The following is a 21544-nucleotide window of genomic DNA, read 5'->3' on the forward strand; positions in this document are numbered from 1 at the left end:
TTACCTTAAATGAATGGCCACTGTGCTTGTCTGTTATTGATAAATGGGAATGGAATATATTAGTCATAAAGAATAGACTTTCCAAGTCAAAAAATGGAAGTAAATAGGAAAAATGAACCATGAATAAATATCACCTTTTGAGAAGAGAGCTGAGGAAATATGCCAGATTTTATGAGAAACTTTTCTTCTTCACTGTTCAAAACTAGCCTTTTCAGAGTGATTCAATCATTTTTCACTCTTCAACTCATTTAAATTTCATTCTACTTCCTCAAAATATTAGTAATATAATTATACTATATTTGATATTTTTTTAAAAGGAAAGGGAATCTTTGGCCATAAAGTACCATACCATTGTTTTATACTTCATTAAGAAAAATACCATGGTGATTGTAGAAAATATGTGATGGGAAAATAATCACTGACCTTCTTAAGCAGTTCTCAGACTTAACCTCAGGGCTACTGTAGAGCTGCAGGAGAACCACCTTGAGCCTCATTCAATATTAGGGCTCTTTGTATTGTGACATTCTTTGATGCCATTTTCATGCATAGAAATAATCTATTATAATAAAAATTATGGTCAGAATAACTTCTAGACCAATAGCTAAAAGTCACACATAGATTTCTAATGAGAATCAGGGAAATCCAATGGCAAATAGATGCATGGTAAGATAATTCTGCTAGTAACTAGGGAAAACATTTCACACCCATTTGACTGACAAAGCTTAATAAATAGTTTGGCAATAATATGTTGATATTAAGAACTCTCATGCAATGCTGAACGGAATACACATTTGGGACAACCATATTGACAAGCAACTAAATCATATCTCATAGACTGAATTTGTGCATTCTTCAACCCAGGAAATCCAGTCCTAAGTTTATATTCTTGCATGTGTGTTTAAAAAGAATTGCAAAGAACTATTTATTGTAGCATTATTTTAATAGTGAAAGAAAATTGAAAACAACTGAAATATGCACTAGCAGGAAAATGAAAACGTGAAATGTGATACAGTCACATAACAAAACATTACACTGCAGACAAAATAAACAAGTTAAAAAAATAAACAAGTTAGATTTGCATATGTCGATATGGATAAATATTTTTTAAAACTTATAAATAATATGTACAAGATGGACATGGACAACAATACTATAGTTTATGAACGTATACTTATAGAATGAAGATATTTTTGAAAATGATAACCACTGAGTCTAGGAATGTATGAAGAATGCCAAAGTAAGGGGCACCCGGGTGGCTTGGAGGTTGAGCATCTGCCTTTGGCTCAGGTCATGACCCTGGAGTCCTGGGATCGAGTCCTGCATTGGGCTCCCTGCAGGGGGCCTGCTTCTCCTCTGCCTGCATCTCTGCCTCTCTCTGTGTGTCTTTCATGAATAAATAAACAAAATCTTTCTTTTTTTTCAAAAAAAAAAAAAGATACCAAAGTGACAGAGGACAACTACACAGGGATTTTCAACTATATTTATAGTGTTATAAATCTAATATGGAGAATGAGTAAATACTTGTTATGTTATTCTCTATATTTTTTCATTTCTGACATATAATAATAATACATATTATTATAAAATATCATTATTATTTTGGGTACCCTCGCATGGCAAGAAACACCATTCATATCAGAACCTTATATCCTGTGGAGGCCTGAGTTTCTAAATTGATGACCTTGCATGGGAGTTAAAGACTCCTAAGAGGGAAGGAACAAACTGTCTCCTAACTACAAACATCATCTACCAGCTCAGGCTACCCTCTAGAATTTATCCAGAAACATGATTTTGAAGCAAGTCATGAACACCACAAACTCATGTCTATGCCCTCAAACCCGAGCATTGTTTCTGTAATCAAATCCTAGGAACTTTTCCCATGCTTTTTCATTTCCTCATTTCCTTCTCCATCTTGTTCTTTTTTTTTTTTTTAATTTTTTTAATATTTATTTATTCATTTATGATAGACATAGAGAGAGAGAGAGAGAGAGAGAGAGAGGCAGAGGAGGAGGGAGAAGCAGGCTCCATGCCGGGAGCCCAACACGGGACTCGATCCCGGGTCTCCAGGATCGCGCCCTGGGCCAAAGGCAGGCGCCAAACCGCTGCGCCACCCAGGGATCCCCTCCATCTTGTTCTTGTGTCTGCTTCTCTTGTTTGAAGGAAGTAGTGGCTATGTATTATTCATTTTAAAATCTCTCTTTTCTTCTTATTCCAAGGCTAATGGTATTTTATGTGTGCTTCATTCTGAAGTTTATGTCTAATACACAGTAAAACAGTGCCCCGCTATGTAATGCAGATGCCAAATCCTACTAGGCTAGAGCAAAGTATTCCTGAAATAATGTGTGGCTTCTACCTCTGTGGGCAAAGGCAGAAAAATAGACCTGAAATGTCTGGTCATAGAGAAACTTCTATCACTGTACACTTTTCTTTTGTAAAAGTTAATGTAAAAAAAATTGGAGTCTATGGCCAATTAGACCTCATTTCAAAATATGGTGCTCTGTATGATTAATAAGCTGTGTGATCTCTAGAAAACTTTGAACAACCTGTTATTCTGATTCCTATTTCCTCATTTTAAAAAGAAGAGCAATATTTGTGAGTTTCTTATGAGAATTAAATGAGATGAAATATGTAAATGTAGGTAGAATATATTTTAAATGTCTTTTTTAAGGATTTTATTTATTTATCCATGAGAGATACAGAGAGAGAGGCAGAGACACAGGCAGAGGGAGAAGCAGGCTCCCAATGGGAAGCCCAGTGTGAGACTCAAACCCAGGACCCTGGGATCAGGACCCAAGCCAAAGGCAGACACTCAACCACTGAGCCACCCAGGTGCCCCTACTTTAAAATGTCTCATGCTGTGTGCTGTGTAATCGTGGTGACCATGTTAAAATCTGATAATATAATATTAAAGTTCAACTCACTGAACATAATTCTGTAAGGAGTTAGCAAAGTCAATGTGAAATACTCTTACTGCTTTCCAGAGTTCCACTGCATCAAATGTGAGATCTGATACTCCCTGCAGATGTAGTACCTAGCCTACTACCTTGTACCTACTTAAGTACTCCACAGATGTATTATGAATATAAAGCACTGAAATAAATTATTTTATTATTATTTGTTTTCTAAAGTGCTTCTATTAATTGCTTTACAAGCCTTGTAAGCAACCCTGCCTGAACTCATTCATTATAATTGAGCCATTGTAAAATCTGTTGGACTCCGTGTTGTTCATATTTGGTTTGTGGTCCTCCTCTCAATTCCCTTTTAGTCATTGTTCTTTGATTACATCCTTTGATGACTTCAATAATTATGTTTTAACCTTTCCTAAATTCTGTTCCTCACAATCCTTAGTCTAATGTCTGTCATTACCATCTTTAAAAAAAAAAAAAAAGATTTTATTTATTCATGAGAGACACAGAGACAGAGAGAGAGACCTAGGCAGAGGAAGAAGCAGGCTCCCTGAGGGGAGCCCAAAGTGGGACTCGATTCCAGGATCCCGGGATCATGATCTAAGCTAAAGGTAGACAGATGCTCAACCACTGAGCCACCCAGGCATCCCATTACCATCTTATTTTATACACACATCAGTTTATCTGAAATTCCTCTGCTTCCAAAACCAAAACCCATGAAAGTTTCCTCTTTAACTCAATCCACACACAAGCTATAGTTTTTATTTCTTCACTTCCTGATCTTACTGAACCTACTCCTTATCTGCAGTGTGCCTTTGATCTTGATTTCTTTCAGTTCTTCCAGACTATCACATCCATCCAAGAATTACTTATCTCCTTACTGAAACCTCGATCTCATGATCAGTCATTTCAGAATTGCTCTTGTCAGAAACATAGAATTCTTATATTCTAATTTTTTGCCATGCCAGCCTTCCACTTCCCAACTGTGGTTAAGCCCATTATTCAAATCTCCTCTGTCCCCAAATCACAAAATACATCTTGAAGGGCCTTCTCCTAAAGAAACTTCTTCAATTGAGCTACCGTTCCATTTTTTTTCTTTAAACATTAAATATTACTCAACCTCTTTCAACCTAACCTACAAATCAAGATTTCTTAAATCCTTTTTTTTAAAAACTATTTACAGGGTCGTCTGGGTGGTTCAGTCAATATGCAACTCTTGATTTTGGTTTAGGTCTTGATCTCAGGGTGGTAAGATCAAGCCACCAAGTTGGGCTCTGAGCTTAGCAGGAAGTCGGCTTGAGATTCTCTCTCTCCTTCTCCCTTTGCCCTTCCCCTCACTCACAACATCTCTCTCTCTAAAATAAATAAATAAATAATAAACAAATAAACAAATAAATAAATAACAAAGACCTTCTACTCATCCAAACAACCTTTCCTTGATATCTTATTACAACTTGGCACTTTCTTCCTTCTTCTTGGCCCTCTTGATCCCTCCATTTCCCATTCTCCTGCTTCCTTCTGTTTAGGGAAGGCATTCTTCATACATATACTCTCTCCCTCTTCTGAAATTGCTCTAATGTGGCAATCTTATCTATCATCACAATCTCATTAACTACCTCACTACAGATGATTCCCAAGTATATAACTCCCAGTTTAGCTTCTAAGTTTCCTGCTTCCTAATGGTTCTCTCTCCACAGAGGATCTACTAGCAACAAAAAATGAGCATGCTCATATCAGATCCTGAATCCCTCTTAAAACTTATGTCTTGGGATGCCTGGGGGCTCAGGGGTTGAGCGCCTGCCTTCAGCCCAGGGCGTGATCCTGGAGACCTAGGATCGAGTCCCACTTCGGGCTCCCTGCATGGAGCCTGCTTCTCCCTCTGCCTTGTGTCTCTGCCTTTCTCTCTGTGTCCCTCATGAATAAATAAATTAAATATTTAAAAAACAAAACAATAAAACCTCTTTCTTCCCAATTTCAATTATTGGCATCTCTAGCATGCTATTCAGATAAGCTTAGAACCTCATTCTTATCTTTCATTTCTGTACTTTTCTACCTCTCACTCCACCATTCTGTGTATTAGGTCTCTCCAATATCTGTGGAATCATCACCGTCTTTTTGGATTCTGATGCCCCATTGATCTATTATCTGGCTCTTATAATAATATGTTAACTCTTCTCCCAGCCCCTGTTGTGGCTCTTTCTCTATAATTAATCTAATCCAACTGGTGGTAAAGAGAACTTTTGATCTAAAGCATAGCTGTGATTCAGTTGCTTCCTCCACTTCAAAATCATCAGTTGTCTGTATATTACAATTTAAGTTGTTGAATATGGAATTAAAGATCCCTTATGATTAGGATTCAATTAATTTTTTCTGACCTTATGCAACTAACCACTACAGAATAGTAGTTACATGCTCGGTTATGGAATTAGATAATCCTGGTTTCAGTCTTGGTTCTACTATTTCATTGTTGCCATAAATATTTATTAAGTGCCTTATAACATTCCAGAAATGATTTGGGGGCTGGAAATATACAAGTGAGCAATAATACAAGAAGCAGGAGCGCTTCCGGAACTTACTGTATTTTTCAGTAAGTATTTGTCAGGTGTCTACTATGTTCCAAGAGGGTCTACTACGACATGGTACAGGAGACATAGCTGTGAATAAAACATACAAGTAAATGAATAAATAATGGATGAGTATAGAAACACAAGTATATAATATATAAATATGTATCATTATAATTAGTATCAAGATTTGATAAGATGTTCAAGGAAGGCCTGTCCTAGGAGCTGACGAGTTAAGACCTTGGAGGGAGATCAGCAAGTGTGAATACCATTGGCGAGGATGGCAAGAATGTGCTTGGACTTATTAGAGAAATAGGAAAGGACTATAAGATGGAAGAGTACCATCACCTTGGATAAGTTACTTTCTCTGAGCCTCAGTTCCTTCATCTATGAAACAGTTTTATGAATACTATACTTCAGGGTGAAATGAAATAATGCATGTGAAATGCTTAAAAAGTAGTATTAAATGCTCTGTAAATGGTAGCTCCTACCAGCTTTGATGCAACCACTCCACTAGACTTTCATTATATACCCACTCCCTAATGTCTCAGACTTTCTCCCACTCCCCTCTCCAGGGTATCTATTGCTCATGATGCTCCTTTCTTACAAAAGAAATTTCATTTTCCCTCATCTTTATCTGTTAAAATACCATCCATGTTTCAATATCTCTTCTATGAATGCTGCACTGATTTTGCCAGCCAAATGCATTTCTCATTTCTGGGCTTCCTTAATACTTTGTGAACATCTCTCCTCTGTGTGAATCCAAATCACATTTCCCACTGCTTTATTTCCTCTACCAGATTCTGAGCTTCTTTAGGATAAAAGCAAGTGTTCAGATTTTTGTTCCCAGCCATAGCACCTGCACATGACATTGCCTTGCCCAATCATATAAATACCTAATTGATAGTTATCAAATTGAATTGTTATTGAACTAATTCAAATCACTCCATCCTTTCCTTTATTGTTTAATTTATCAGAAGTGGCTTGTGATTTTAACTTCTCCTAGAAATAATGTAGGGATACTACTCTAAAACTACACTAAATAGGAGCTGGTATACAGTTAATTCTCATTGTTTATGGTAGTTAGGTTCTGTGAAGTTGCCTCAAACACCAAATTAGCAAACACTAAATCACTATTCCTAGCAAAAAAAAAGAAAAAAAATATATATATAGAGAGAGGCTCCTGTGAACTGCTAGTCACAACATTTTTGGCAACCAATCAACACATAACATACATAAACTTATTTAATGTGTGTTTCTGTTTAAAGATACCTTATTTATTCTATATTGTTGATTCACTAACATTGAACTTACAGCCAACAGCATGCCTGAATGAAGTTTATTTCATGCACGTATTTTTTCTATGAGGCACATCACAGCCTTCTTGCACTTAGGATTACCAGACAGCATTATCAGCACTATACTTGGAGGCAACACCACGGACAGAATCACAAAAATATGAAAAATGTGCCACTAAAAACTTGCAAAAAGGACACTTGTTTACAGTATGGACTGAAATGGGAAGCCATCATTTTGTTCGACCTAAGCTGAAAACATGCATGTTGGGCAACGGAAATTTTTTCCTGCTCTGCACAAGTCCACAAATGAGGACAAAATTACTGTCTTGATTTTGAGGTTAGAAATAAATGTTAGGGGCAGCACGGGTGGCTCAGAGGTTTAGCACCACCTTCGGCCCAGGGCCTGATCCTGGAGACCCGGGATTGAGTCCCACATCGGGCTCCCTGCATGGAGCCTGCTTCTCCCTCTGCCTGTGTCTCTGCCTCTCTCTCTCTCTGTGTCTCTCATGAATAAATAAATAAAATCTTTAAAAAATAAATAAATAAATTTTAGGATGTAGGAAAATTTGCAAATAGAAAATCCATGAATTATGAAGGTTGGCTGGCTATATGTGCTTTTGTGGTATATTGTTATAGTAAGGGTCCACAGTAAGCCTTCCCTGCTGTATCCATATCCTCGTATAAGCCCTCAACACTGCCTCTGATTTTGGCCATGTGACTTGCTTTGACCAGTAAGACATTAGTAAATATGAAGCACTCAGAAGCTTGAAAATGCTAGTGCATTAGGGTTTCTACCATATGAGAAAAAGCCAGTACTATTGAACTAGAAAGGAAGGGCTGGGCAGACACTAAGCATCCACCACAAGACCTGGATGAGGTCATCTCAGATCATCCAGCCACAGTCCAACCACAACATCACTGCAGCCACACAGATCACTCCAAGCCAGTTAGGCCCAACTCAGACCATCCTAAATTGCTGAGCCACAGATTGTGAGCAAGCAAATTGGTTAAAATAAAAATGAAAAGTATAAAGTCCCTAACCAGAGGAAGCAGAGCACAATGGCCTACTACTAACAGGATGTTTAAAACTCCATCCCCTTTGTGTTCTCAAGGAACCTCCCCTCACTTAATTCTTATTTCAGAGTCCTCCCTATTCCCCCTTCCCAGCAAGGACCTACCATAATCTCTTCCCTGAGCCTCTTCCTCTTTTATAAAACTCAGGAAGAGAGGTTATCTCCAAGAATCCTCCATCCAAACGCCCCTGAGGCCTGCCTTTCTTCTCAACATGGGGGTTGGCTGCATGAGAAAGCAGAAATCACAACCACAAATAAGTATCTTAACACATAATCCTGTCACATTTATTTTCTCTGAGTCCCAGTGGCTGTGCTATGTAGGTGTGAACTAAATAAAATTTGGTGAAAATTGTAGCTGTAAGCAATGTTTTTACCTCCTTAAATGTCTTTAATATTATTTCAGTGATTCTGTTCAATACTAGCAGTTGAACCATGTGACTAGACGGGAACACGGGGAGACAACAGAAAAAATAGAATGATATAGAATAAGTAATAATCACTCTTGCCAAAAAACATAACTCATTGCTTTCATTTCATGTCCCCTCAGTTTATTTTGAAATGGAAATGAATATGAAAGAAAAAGAGAGCTTATACAAATAAATGCAGCATAACACTCTTTATTATTCAACATCAAGAATTTGAGAGGGATGCCTGCTACAGGTACCTTTTTCCCTCTCTGCTCCTCTCTATAACTTCTTGATCAAGTTAAATCTGGCTCTGCAGCTTCACTCATTAGGAGTATTTGAGCAAAACAGAGTTAGCACAGTAGCCATTCATTCATTCATTCATTCATTCATTCATGTAAACAAATAGATAATCAACACTTCATATGGGCAATGTCCTGGACTGGTAAGGATACTAGTAACACTGATAGTGATTGCTTACATTTATTAAATGTTTACTATGTGCCACCTCTTCTTCTATATCATTTGTGTGTCTCTTGAGAGTCTTTGGGTGTCTCTTCAGGAAACAGGCTGTAAGGTAGAGGCTTACTGATGTGCTATCAAGAACACTTGTAACAGTGAGGGAGGCAGGATTAGGCAGAAAGAGGCAACAGATTTGGGCACAAAGCAGTTGCAACAGAGTAATTAGTTGATCCTGCATGGATCCCTGGAACTACGATAGTCCTGAGTTCAGATTTGTCTTAAATCAAACCAATGGGGTTGGGCTTTTGTATCCCCTCATTGATTAATAATTGGATGGAGGGTGTCTTTGTTTGCTAGAGCAGCCAAAACAAAATCCACAGACTGAGTGGCTTAACTGAAATTTATGGAGTCTGGAAGTCCAAGATGAAATTGTCAACCAGTTTGATTTCTCCTGAGGCCTCTGTCCTTGGCTTACAGACGGCTGTCCCTTTGCTATCTCACACAGTTGTCCCTCTATGCAAGTGCATCCCTGTGGCTTCTCTTTGTATGAGCTAATCTCTTCTCATAGGATACCATCAGATTGGATTAGGGCCTACTTTAACAGCCTCATTTTAAACTTATTACCTCCTTAAAAGCCCTATCTCCAAATAGTGTCACATTGTGAGAAATTGAGTGTTGGAGCCACAACATACGAATTTGGAGTTGACACAACTCAGTCCATAACACTCCATCCTGTGGACCCCCATAATTCATGTCCTTCTCACATGCAAAATGCATTAACTCCTATCTTAGCAGTTCAAAAGATTTAACCCGTCCCAGCATCAACTCTAAATCCAAAATCTCTTCTAAATATCATCTAAATCAAGTTTGGGTGAAAGTCATGATTCATCACAAGGCAAAATTCTCCAGCTGTGAATCTGTAAAGACAGACAAGTTATCTGCTTCCAAAATACAGTGGTAGGACAGGTACAGGATAGACTTATAATTTTAAAAGGGAGAAATTGGAAAGAAGAATGCATCATGGGTCCCACATATGTGGAATATGCTACCTCCAGAATGGAAAACAAAAGCTTGCCAAGTATTTTCCTTCTTTCTCAGTGGTAAGAAATATGACATAAAACAATCCCTCTAACTTTGGAGGAAACATCCTTGCATTTTAGGGTAATAGACCCTTCAAACTTCAGACAGTGAAGACTCTTCAAACTTTGTGTAGCAGCTCCCTGGATATTTATCCATCTCTCATTCACCCTTTGGGGAGTGTCTTACCAAAGACTCCAAAGCACTCACCACCTGTTGCTGATTAACATGCTATAAATAAGATTGGACAGAGGGAGAACTTGATCTGTGGAGAAGTAGTAAACAGGTGCCTCAGCTAATTCCACAGGATGATCAAAGTTGTATAGCCTTTCAGGGCTGACTTTATACCCTTCCACAGGGGGCAGAACCTTGAGCTACACAGTTTACTTCAATGAAGAGCAGTTCCTGAAAAACAAAACAAAACAAAACAAAAAAAACCTTATGGATGAGTCTTTTAGTCCTAAAGGAAGTTCTCTGCAGTCCACCACTGCATTCACTACAATTACTATGAGTGCTTTTATTCCTTAAAACAAACATGAGATAACAACTGTTTTTTTAGGGAGACTGAATAACTTGTCTCAGATTATGAAAATAATAATTTGCAGAGCTGAAGTCACATCAGAGAGATTAGCACATGCTTCTTGACCCCTGACTACTATGCTATATCATTCCTTTAAAAAAAGAAAAGAATTGGGCAGCCCGGGTGGCTCAGTGGTTTAGTACCACCTTCAGCCCAGGGTGTGGTCCTGGAGATCTGGGATCGAGTCCCACATCAGGCTCCTTGCATGGAATGGAGCCTGCTTCTGCCTCTGCTTGTGTCTATACCTCTCTCTGTGTGTGTCTCTCATGAATAAATATTTTTTTAAAAAGAAAAGAAAAAGACATAATCCACATTCTCAAAGAGGTACGCAGTATCAGATGTTTCATAAAAAAAATGGGCAGGATAATTTCACATATTCTCAACACAATGGTGCTTTACAGTATGAATCTGTCCACCTGGTGAGTCTTTTAGTCCTAACGGAAGTTTCAGACTTCTCTTCTCGCATTTCAAACCCAAGAACCCTGTTCAGATTCAGGGTTAAGGCTCAGCTAACATGTTTGGTGGTGGAAATGGCTTTATGAAACTGCCTTTCAAGCCATGGAACACCAGGGATCTGAGAATCTTTGTCCAAGTCTAAAAGTTATTTGCAAATTCAGGGACATTACTCCACCCTTTGGAGTTGACAATAGCTAAGTAATACTTGACCTTGCTATGCTGGTCAGGATAGGAAGAGATGACACATTCAAACTTGGTTATTTGGAGAAAGTCTAATCAAGGGACTCTGCAAAAGTGAGGCAGAGTTTAGGGGGATCAACAGACACAGAATCCAATACCTAGACCAACTAATAGTGAGGTCCCTTAAAGGGACTGGTGAGAGAGAGTGGCTTTATAGGAGGGTCACCTGATACCGAGGGGAGCCCACAAGGTGGGAGCTAAAGTAACAGATACTGTGACTTCACTGTCCTCCCACCCTCTAATCTGCTGCTACTGGGTTCTGTTGGCCAGATCCAAAAGGAAGCCAAAAGGTCACAAAGCCCTCTCTATTATCCATATAGGATATCATCCTGGGACATCAAGGAGAGTGAATAAAGGGTGGAGAGTGGGTCTGGAGGGGCAAATGGGAATATCACACACACTTTCTAACTCTATTATACTGTGCCTTAGGTATAAGTTTTGGTTTAATGCATCTCTCAAGACTGACCCAAGTAGAGAACACTAGAACTCTCTTGTCGTCAGTATAGATGTATACTCCCATAGTTAAGAAGTCGGGAAGCTAGATTGGAATCTAGTCTGTCTGACTTCAAAACACTACATCTTAATCATGACGCCAAGCTCTTATTCAAATGGCTGTTGGAAAATTAAGTGAGCTAAATTATTTGGCATGTCTGGCTCAAACCTGACAGATGTATGAGGTTCAATACATGTTTGCCAAAAGAAATCAGATGAATGAATGAAACTCATGCTGAATGTCCACTCAGTATTGGTGTAGCTTATTGTATAAGAAAGACTCAGTGTATGTTAAGGAAAGGGGACAGGGAAAGAAGTAGTGTTTATTTGCCACGGACTATACCACAACCATTAGATGTGCGAAGTTCATTAAATGGCTTGTGTGACATCCAAGTATCAGATAATTCTGTATGGATTTCTAGAAAGAAAAGAATGTCCAAGCAAAAATAGACTTTTGGTAACCATAATGTTTGTGGTAGGCTGAATATCTCAAAAGTAAGGCCACTTCCTAATTGTTGAAACCTATGTACATTTACCTTGTGTAGTAAAAGAGTAAATATTACCTTATATTGTAAACAGTGTGACTAAGTTAAAGATTATGGGAAGGGTTGCTTATGCCACCCACCCAGACGCCCTGTGAAGTTGAGCAGTTTTCAACTATGGCTGTCTCATTCCAGTTATCTGGCCCATTTTCACACCACCTTTCCCCTTGTGTGTGTCTATCTCAACGTGCCCTCTGCCTCTCTCTCACAAGCATACATGTGACTAAGTTAAAGATTATGAGAAAAGTTACTTATGCTGGTATCATGGAGGACCCAAAATGCAATCACATGTGTCCTTAGAAGAGATATTGGGTGGCACAGTCGGTCAAGCGTCTGACTCTTGGTTTCAGCTCAGGTTGTGATTGTGATCTCAAGGCCCTAATCTCAGAGTCACGAGATCTAGCTCCCCTCTGTGCTCAACGTGGAGTCTGCTTAGGACTCTCTGTCCCTCTGCCCCTGCCCCCTGTCTTCTCAAGCTCTCTCTCTCAAATAAATAAACAAATCTTAAAAAAAAAAAAAAAATGCTCACTTTCGGAAACCATCAGAAACTGGAAGAACAAGGAGGAGATTCTCCACTGGAGCTTCTGGAGAGAGTGTGGCCCTGCCAACACCTTAATTGTGGGAATTTGGCCTCCAGAACTATAACAGAATAAATTTCTGTTGTTTTAAACTGCCAAATGTGTGATAATTTGTTACAACAGCAATAGGAAATAAATACAATGCACTTACAAGTGATACTTTATTGGATTGTGCTAGCTTTCAAAGGAAACATTTGGCAAAATAAATTATTGTTGCTATAATAAAGCCTGAATTGTAGGGAAAAAAATTATTGTTATAAAAATAAGGAAACCCCCCACATTTTGTTGAAGAACTACCTTTCATTTCCCCAAAGCCTTGAAGCTAGCTAAGAATGAAGCTTGCTGCCAATGAATTATACGAGTGTGTGGTATGGGGGAGGGTTAGGTGACAGGAGGGAAGGAAGTTGAGTCTGGAAGTGGGCAGTGCCGCTGGGGAGCTAAATGATGCTGGAGGGAATGCCCATTGGATCCTCCTATAAACCACAACTGGGAGCACATGCCATGATTACCTCTGAAAAGTGATTTAAAAAAAAAAAAACTGCACTCAAATCCATGCACAAAGGTAAGAAGGAGCTCTAATCATTTCAGGGAGAGGAGATTTTGAGAGAGATAGTAGTGGGGAAAGAGGATATTTAATGTGCCCTCCACCTCCTTGGAATGGCAAAAAGTTCAATGATTATGATACAGATTTCATTCTAGTCCAAACAGAACAGATACCATTTGGAGGAACTAACCAGGAGCACAGTTCTATGGGTCAAATCAAAGAAGGCATGAATGCCAATGCCTGACATTGAACTTGCTAACTTGCTGTTTATTTTCTCTCCTGCATCTGTGTTTTCTCACAACACTGTGACTCTGTTAATTAGAAATCCCAGGTCTAAAACAATGCCTGGAACTTCAGTGACATCCATCTTGGGCATTTATGCTCTGGGGGAAGGGTCCATTATATGGAATTTGGCCTTCATTGTCTTTGGAATACCTTCTGAATATCCCATGGAAGACAGTCAAAGAGCTGCCCAATTTCATATAATAGACCTTCATTTGAGGCTTCAGTCAGACTGGGACTCTTGACAGGGCTGGATTTATAAGGTAAAAGGCTTTAAGGTCTTCCATACCTATCAATTCAGTCTGCAGTCAGAAACTGTGGGTTTAGGGATAAGCTTCAAAACGCTGGACCAGAGGCAAAAGCTCTTGAGTCCCAATCCTTTGTTCCTTCCTAAAGGCACATCGGCACTGGTGAGGCTTTAGAAGCTACTGGAAAATTCAAACCAATTAACTAATAATTAAGGCATTTGTATTAAAACAACAGTGCATGATGGGTTTGGTAAAATTGATTTTTCCATAAGAGAAGTTTAAAATAAATTAGCTATTTCAAGAGAATCATGGTTGTCAGCAAATAGAAATGTCATATGCTTAACTGAAATCACAGTAATGCTCTGTGTTAGTCATCTGACTTCTTTGGGTCTCAGTTCTTTCATCTGTAAAAGGACGAGATTGAAAAAAATAATTATAGCCACGTTATAATCACCAATGGTCTAGCAACCTATGACTCAATCACTAAAAGCTAGAAATGTTCTGCTTCTATGATGATAAATCACTTCCTTAGTGCTCTAAATGTACTTAGGAAGAAATCAGAATTTACTGGATAGCAGTGGAAATTAGTCTATTATAAAGTGTTTTTTATTATTGGAAAACACAAAGTAACAATGCAGCAGTTGCCTGGGAGGTGGAGACCCTGGAGATAGACAAATCCAGTGATTTGAGGGACTAGGTTAGCTTTTTGTATTGAGCATGGAGATACTGTGAGCTCTTTGGGTACATGAACTGTATTTACAACATGCCTGGAACATAATAGTGGGTACTCATGCCCACTATTATGGGCATGGGAAGGCCTATTGTTAGTCCTTTATTTTCAACACAGCCATGAAGAGGACAATCACAATTACCTAGAAATTTTGGGCATTGTATCTGTGTTCAACTCTGTTGGAGTTTCAGTAAAGGTTTTCCGAGGCAACAAATTGATGATGCTCATAATTATACTCAGTACATTGTGTTCTTAAAATACTATATCAAAGTTCCATGTATCTTCAAACCCTTTGTATAGACCTTCTTGTTCTTTCCAACAATTCCCTACAAAACAGTAGGTTTTATCCTTCTAGTTTACAGATAGAAGAAGCAAGCTATAAACATGACTGTAAATTAGAGTTTTGCCCATGGTATTAAAGTTAACTTCTCTCTCACCTGTCACAACAGTGTTAGGGTCAAGGTCCTTCCTGGTTCTTTTAACAAGTGTCCAACTCTAAAATCCCCACAACCAGAGCCACTGTTCACAGCTTCAAATACAGCAGTCATGAGCTTGGTCAAGGATGATAATACTGACTTCTCATATTTCTTTCACTAAGATCACCAGCAATTTCTAATTGCCAAATCCAGATAACTATTTTTAATCCTCATTCTATTAGGTATATCTTAGGTATTTACATGTTTATGTATTTTCTCTATTCTTTGGCTTTTGAGGTAGAACTTTCCTATTTCTTCTCTTTTTTTATTTTTTTTTAAGATTTATTTTTATTTATTTATGATAGAGAGAGGCAGAGACACAGGCAGAGGGAGAAGCAGGCTCCATGCTGGGAGCCAGATGCGGGACTTAATCCCGGAACTCCCGGATCACGTCCTGGGCCAAAAGCAGGCGCGAAACCGCTGAGCCACCCAGGGATCCCTGTCTTCTCTTTATTCTATTACCTTCTCTCATCCTTTAACAATCCTTCAAATGTTAATTTTCCCCAGGTTTCTAAACCAGCTCTTCTCATTTGGTCCATCCATAATCATCTGCTTTTGTGATTTTAAAAACAATGGTTTTTGCTGAAAACTTTGTCATCTGACCCTGAATTTAATTACATCTAGACTCCCTGCACACATTTCAGATTTAGCACTTAACTCACCTTGTAAGTTCTAAGGTGGAACTCATAATATTCCCCTGCAAGTCTGCTTCATCTCCAGCATGATGCACTTCTATTAATAGTACCCACATCTTCAGACACCTTCATCAGACTAACTCTACTTCTCATAGCACATCTAATGGATAATCAAATCTTTGGATTCTACTTCAAAAAAATGCTTCTCTAATGTCTTTTCTTGTTTCCATTCCTGCTTCCTCTGCCATAAGTCATATTATCATCGCCATTTTGGTTTTTATACTTCTACTCTTCTTCCAGTTGTCTCTCTCTCTAATCTTGACCATTCTTTATACTGCCACCAGAGTCACTTCCTTACAGGATGAAGCTGATTGTATTTCTGTCTTACTTGAAAACCTCACTGAACCTTCAGAGCTTTCTGTAATTTGAAATAAAATTTTAACTTCTGCATTTGTCACATGAATGTGTTAATAGTTGGTTCCAGCCTCTCTCTGGCATCATCTTTTACCACTCTTTGCCAAACGTTACTACTGAAATTGAACTTCCTTAACTCCCCTCATATCCAAACTTTTTCAGGATTCTACTTTTCTTATTATTTGAGGATTGGTTAGTTGCTCCTCCTCTCAGAGTTTTTAGATCTTATGTACTAAGGTGCCAACTTACCAAATTGTACTATAATTTCTCCATTTATGTCAGTTTACATCATTAGACTATATTATCAATTTCTAAGTGCAAGATCCTTGACAAATCTAAAAAGTGGAACATAATATGCATTATATTTTAGACATAAAATTACATTTTATGGTGTTTTTAAAAAGAGCTATGGTTTCAAATTGTACAAATACTAAGTACACCAGACATTGATAGCTTATTCACCTCAGATAAGAGTATTTAATGGCTGGTCAAGAAATTGTATTTAACATCATTAAATGTACTCTTTTTAATAAAGATTTTATTTGTTTGTGCATGTGCATAAGCGGAGGAGGGGTAGAAGGAGAGGGAGAGGGACAAGCCAACTCCCCCTAGCCCAGAGCCTGACATGGGACTTGACACTGGGCTCTATCCCAGGACCCTGAGATCATGACCGGAGCTGAAGTCAGATGCTTAACCGACTGAGCCACCCAGGTGCCCCCACTAATCTACTCTTGAAGAATAAACTCCACTGTCTTGTGTTCTTCCCTGAAATATTCACTTTTTGAAACCTATGGTTGCTATAAAATATTGCTCGAAATGTGACAGGATAATAAGAAAAATGTAATCGTAGAATGTTCTCTTCATTGGTTGTAACAGAAGACTTCCTTGAGAGTGATGAATTACTTTGAATGCAAGCTATGAAATTGTTCATAAGAACTTAATAAAACTTAAATTTCTAAATAATTCAGGGTGTTTTATCACTCCAAAAGGATGGCAGCAACTCCATCACTTTAAGGTTTGTTATGCTTCCCCAAGTTAAAAACAAATGCTATTTTATCACCTTGGCTTCATTCTGTGAAAAAAAAAAATCCCATTGTCTACTTCTTTTACAAAAATTTTTATTGCTTTCCTTGTTTTGTAAGACTTTGTTGATGGTAAAATTTCTGGCTTAAACTTGTTACCTCATTCAGAGCATTTTAAAAAGAAGAAAAAAATATTCCCTTTATTAATATCTTTGATTTGAGCATGTTTTGATATTGCCACCTACACCATTGAAATTCTCCCTTCATTCCATCAACATATCAGATTTGGGCATAAATATTGGTGTTGCTACATTCCCTATTTTCAATCTATTCTTAAGCAGCAAACAGTCATTGAGAATCTGCAAGTGGAAACTATGAGTAAGTCTTTGGAAACACAGAGAAAGGGACAATTCATTCTGACTGAAGAAAGTGGAAAGTAAACATCTTATCTTGAACAACAATATAATTAAACTGTACTACTTTAAATTATTTGATAAATGCAATAAGATGTCAATTCCAGTTTCCATAGAATATTCTAAAACACTTCAAAGGCAAACATCTTCAAAATATTTATATTGAATGTATAAGCAGCAGGCAAGAAAACCAGAGATGATAGATAGATAGACCAAGGAGACAGACACAGCTACATAAAGATGATTGATAATAGACTTGCTTATCTATTTTGCAAATGTTTTAATATTAGAACTCCAAATGTGGTTAGACTTTTAAAAATTAGGAGGAAATATTCAAAGGCATAAAATTGAGGGTTTTCAATATATTTATTCTTTTTTGAGTATTTGAGCAAAAACTAATATAACAGTGGGCACTATTTCATAGTTTTTTTGCATAATTAGATATTCATATGAAGAGTAATTAATTTGGACTTATATTTCACATTTGACATTGCAATAAATTACAACTGAATCAAAGAACATGTAACTTATTTTATAAAGTACAGAAGAAAGTATAGTATATTTAAATGTGGAACATTTAATATGAAGAAAGAGAAACTCAAGCCATTCAAAAAAGTGGAGGTTATTAGAGATAAAAGGGACTCCTGGGTGCCTTAGTGGTTGAGAGTCTGCCTTTGGCTCAGGGCATGATCCCGGTGTCCTGGGATCAAGCCCCACATTGGGCTTCCTGCATGGAGCCTGCTTCTCCCTCTGCCTATGTCTCTGCATCTTTCTTTCTGTGTCTCTCATGAATAAATAAATAAAATCTTAAAAAAAATAGAGATAAAGTATGCCTGACCACATAAAGATAGCTTTTTGTAAGGCAAAATACAGTAAACTTTAAAACAGCAGAATGAGGAAAACATAGCAGGTAAACATAATAGATAAACTTTTGCTACCCAAATTATAGAGAAAACTGAAGTTAATATATATAGTCAGTGTACAGATTCTGTTTAATAGGTAATCAGAAATAATACACAAATAGAGAAATTCTAAAAGTTAGCTAGTATTTGGGAAATCTGCCTCCATTCTAAAAATAAAGATCCTTTAAATAATTTTAGTCATTGTACTTTGATTTTTTAAAAAATGATTTTTAACAAGCCTAATGATGTAACAAATAGGCAGTCTTATAAATGTCATTTGACAATATGAATAATGCCAGCCCTTTAAAAGTAATATGGCATTAGAATAGGCTCTGAGAATTCACTTACTGGCCTTTGTCTGTATAGCCCTAGAAAAATAAGCTGAGGATGGAAAACTAAAAGAATTCATTTAATTTCAATGAAAAAATGGCAACATCCTAAGTTCTGAAAAATAATGTAATAGTTAACTAAAGAATCTATTAATAAAATGCTATCCTATAAAATAGATGTGAGCTATGGCAATGCTAGGAAATGTCAACATAAAATTATATTAAACGTAAAAGGGACCAGATGGAATTAACAGATATATATAGAACATTCCATCTAAGAGCAACAGAATACACATTCTTCTCAAGTGCACATGAGAACCTCTTCGGGATAGATTATATGTGAGACCACAAAACAAGTCTTAACAAATTTAAGAAGTTTGAAATCATATCAATAACCTTTTTAAGCCACAATGGTATGAAACTAGAAATCAGTTACAAGAAGAAAACTGGAAAATTTACCAAAATGTGGAGATTAAACAACATCCAAAAATTAAGAATAGAAACCTAAATGTAAATATTAAGTGGAAATCAGTCTTTGTGATGTCCTAATTCTTTTCCCGAAAGGGAAACCATGAGCTAAGGAGTAAGAAGACAGTAAGTCTTGAACTGTGTTGGAAAGAGATTTAGAAACAGTTGGGAACATAAGTTCAGGATCAGTGGCCAAATTGTTGCTCAGAGTATTTCATTTTTTTGGCACAGCTTTTATTTTTTTATTGTTTTGTTTTGTCCTGTGGTGGTATAATTTTTTTACCCTTTGAATTATGACATACAGACACCAATATGTAGACATAGGGTAAAACCAATATTAAATGTTCAGTTTGATGCCAGTTTACAAAGGTGTACATCCATGTATCTACCCCAGACCAAGATATTGAATATTTTTAGCACCTCAGATGATTCCTTATAACCCTTCCCAAACAATACCCCACTCAAAGAAGTTATTATTCTGACTTCTATCATCATCGGTTGGTTTTGCTGGTTCTCAAACTTTACATAAATCAAATTATAGTCTTTAATCCTTTGCATGTGTTTTCATCCAAATCAGCATAACATCTGAGAATCATTCATGTTGTTGAATGTATCAGGACTTCATTCTTTGTTATGGCTGTGTAATATTCCATTGTACGAACATACCACATTTTAATTATCCATTTTCCTATTATGAGATTTCTTTGGACTACCTTCAGGTTTTGTAATCAGAAATAAATTTGCTTGTAAATGTCTTTTGGTGAACATACATGGTCATATCTCTTGGATATATACTTAAGAACAGAATGGCTGAGTTGAGGGCCAGGTGTATATTTCACTGTAGTAGAGTCTGGCACATTGAGGGGGAAAAATGAATCAGCAGTGGACCTGTCCGGTTAGCGGTGGGCCCTATAACCTCTACAGTCTTACTTATTTGTATTGTTTGCTACTATAGCTTGGTCTAAAAAGGCTTTGAGTTTACAACTTGTAACAGAAAAGGAAGTTATTAGCACACTGATTCATCTGAAATTATAAACATCAAATTTTCAGAGGTAATGGCTTTCAAATATTTCAGTCAAAGAAAGGCAAACTTTTTAAAGTATGGTCAACCCATCTTCAGAGAGAGGTCACCTCAACGTCAAGAGCAGTAGTTGTTTTTCATCTTCCTAGAGATGCGCTCAGGGTGGGTGCTGTCCTGTGCTCACGAACCTCCTGTGCAGTGGCTCTGCACTCACCTTCATCCCTGGTGCCCCCACACTGCCTGATGAGCAGCCTAATTGGCCTTGCTCAGTTGCTGCTGCCACAGGGCTCAGAGTTTAGGCCAAGGCAATCATCTTTGAGCACATTTCTACTGCAAGGATCTTTCTTTTTCTTGTATTTCACTTAATAAAATTAGTCACTACACATGGTGGATTAGCAACAGCAGCAGCAGCTCAGCTTCCTCGGATTTACATGAATTTATTCTCAGTGGAGAGATCAAGAGGCAATTTATTCAGTTCTTGGCCTTGTTAGGAGTTCCCATCATCTGACCCTGCAGCTCTGTCTGAATAGCATGTTTGTGATTATTTATTATTTGGGAGGATTATTCCCACTTTTGCAGGCAGCCACCAGGAGATCATTTCCTGATTCTAATTTTTTTTTTCTGAGTTAGTTTTATAAAAGCAAGAGGGAGTAATAAAATAAAAGGTAAAAGTTTTAAAAAGTGAGCTAAAATGTCAAAATTTTTATCACAGGACACCTCCCAAAGCCCCTATTTTTGCCAAAGTGATTATCAGGATATTTCTCTGAGTGATAAGAGCTGTGCTTTCAAATAGACTGTATCTCTACACTGTGCATGCATAGTTAATAAATTGGGAATTCAGTTTTTCAAGAGTGGCGGATATTAGCATTGTATTGGCCTAAGGCTCCGGCGAGAGAAGAGGCAGTCTTTCTGGATGTCTAGACCAAATGGGAGCTCAACAGGAGGGAAGACATGATGGTGCACGACGATCCTTTCTCCTTTCACACCCATAGATTTTACTGTAACTCTACAGTTGCAAAGAGCTGAATCCAGAGTCACCAAGAGCTCAAATGTAAAGGTGCCTTTGCTTGCTGGCTTCAGAAGACATGGATGAGGCTAGGCAAGTAATTAACGTGTTCCGTGCCTTACTCTCCTCATGTGCAGACTGTGCACAGCAGCAATGCCAACACCGTAGGACTTTGGTGGAGGTTAGTGGAATCAGGCCTTGCGAGGGCATGGCATGGCCCTTGGCCCATGGCCCTTGGCCCTTGGCCCTTGGTAGCATTTAGTAATAGCCACTGTGATGATTATTGTGACAGTTCTTGTCCTTGCCTTTCTTCTCCTTCTCCCTCATCCTGTTCCTATTCTTCCTCTTCCTCTTCCAACCTCCAATTCCTCTTCCAGCCTCC

The 21544-nt window shown here is 37.8% G+C and overlaps 1 protein-coding gene and 1 pseudogene across 4 annotated transcripts in view; one reads left to right on the forward strand and one right to left on the reverse strand.

Moving 5' to 3' along the window:
• GABRB1 (gamma-aminobutyric acid type A receptor subunit beta1) overlaps nt 1-21544 on the forward strand; it is a 368711-nt gene that overhangs the window by 184598 nt on the left and 162569 nt on the right. The window lies entirely within an intron of this gene.
• LOC144283602 (dynein light chain roadblock-type 2 pseudogene) overlaps nt 1-21544 on the reverse strand; it is a 42171-nt pseudogene that overhangs the window by 5831 nt on the left and 14796 nt on the right. Inside the window, exons 3-6 of the transcript XR_013352165.1 lie at nt 14091-14150; nt 9995-10189; nt 7947-8064; nt 5483-5560 (exon numbers count right to left, since the gene is read on the reverse strand). The product of XR_013352165.1 is annotated as a dynein light chain roadblock-type 2 pseudogene (transcript). The remainder of the gene's footprint in view (nt 1-5482; nt 5561-7946; nt 8065-9994; nt 10190-14090; nt 14151-21544) is intronic.

The sequence above is a fragment of the Canis aureus genome, chromosome 14, assembly GCF_053574225.1.
Source record: "Canis aureus isolate CA01 chromosome 14, VMU_Caureus_v.1.0, whole genome shotgun sequence".
NCBI classification, from domain to species: domain Eukaryota; kingdom Metazoa; phylum Chordata; class Mammalia; order Carnivora; family Canidae; genus Canis; species Canis aureus.